The following is a 1,579-nucleotide window of genomic DNA, read 5'->3' as shown; positions in this document are numbered from 1 at the left end:
ATTTTGTGTCCAAATAAGCAATAGTTTATAATTTTGCCCTCTTTTGTTGTTTTTATTATTATGTTGCAGTTTAAAGACAACATAAAATAAATTTAATCTTTAAATTCACTCCCCGCTTTTAGTGTTTTTACTTTTATTTATTTTTAATGGAAGGAAAGTTCTATAAAAAGTGTGGGAGAAATGTCCTCAATATGATCTAGGAGAAGTTTCCTGAATGCTGCAGCGCTGAATGGCTGCTGAAATCTGCTGAAAAAGCTGCAGAACGCTAGCTAAAAGCTAAAAGTGGCAAAGTGCTAGCTAAACGTTAAAAGTAACAAAAAGCTGGCTAAAAGCTAAAAGTGTGCAGTGGAGAGCATCCTGTGCTCCAGCATCAACATGTGGCATGGAGGCTGCACAGCTGCAGAAAGAAAAGCTTTGCAGAGAGTGGTGAAGGCTGCACAGAAGAGGTTGGAGTCAGTCTCCCCACCATCACAGACATTTACACCTCCAGATGCAGGAAGAGGGACACCTGCATCATGAAGGACCCCACTCACCCAGCACACTCACTTTTTGCACTGCTCCCCTCAGGAAGGAGGTTAAGGAGCATTAACTGTAGAACCACTAGACTGAGGAACAGCTTCTACCCTGAGGCTGTTAGACTCATGAATCTCTAATCAGGACAAATCACTGAATAATCACTGTAATGCAACTTGGTTATTGATATGTGCTGCTGACTATTCATGCTGCTGATCTCATGCTGCTGATTATTTCATGTTGCTGTGTTCATTAATCCTAATCTGCTCACACGGACTCATGTTCATGCTGCTGTTGTTTTGGTGCATTGCTTTTGTACTATTAGTGCTTAGTGTATTCTTAGTTTTGTGTATTCTTAGTTTAGTGAATGTAGTATATTCTTAGTTTTGTGTATTCTTAGTTCATGTCTCGGATCTTACTAATGTTTTTCTTTGCAATTTGTATTTTTGTTGGATGTAACTGCTGTGTACATAGCTTCATTCCCCCTCATGTACCACATGTGATGTAATTGACAACACAAATCCTTGAAAAACGTAAAAAAAAGTAGCAAAAGACTGTCAAAAAGCTCAAAGTTTCAGAATGGTAGCAGAACATCGGCTAAAACCTAAAGGGACAAACCATTATGAGAAACGAAGCAAAACACCAGCTAAAAGAAGCAGACAAGCTAAAAGCTAAAATGAGTCATATAGTAACTAAAAGCGGCACAAGAAAACAAGAACAGGAGCAGGATTTCAAAGAGAAGAATGTTCTTGAAGGAAGTGTAGAAGTTGGAAGTATGCTAAGCAAACAGGAAGCACTGCTGAATCAGCATATTAACATTTAGGCATTTGTGACAGCCCCCTCCCTCTGCAGACTGCTCTGTAAGGACCCTGGCTTGTGGGACTTGTGATTGTTTTAAGTGTAACCACTAGAGGGATGCATGCACGCCTTCCAGTCTGTAAACACCATCCTATCAGTGTGGACCACAGAGAGAGCAGCCGTCAGGAAGAGTTGCCTACCTGTGTGACTTCCCACTTTCAACACACACACACACACACACACACACACACACACACACACACACACA

The sequence above is a fragment of the Nematolebias whitei genome, chromosome 18 (genome assembly GCF_014905685.2).
Source record: "Nematolebias whitei isolate Nwh7 chromosome 18, NemWhi1, whole genome shotgun sequence".
Classification (NCBI taxonomy): domain Eukaryota; kingdom Metazoa; phylum Chordata; class Actinopteri; order Cyprinodontiformes; family Rivulidae; genus Nematolebias; species Nematolebias whitei.
The sequence above is the reverse complement of the archived record's forward strand: the minus strand, read 5'-3'. Positions refer to the sequence as shown.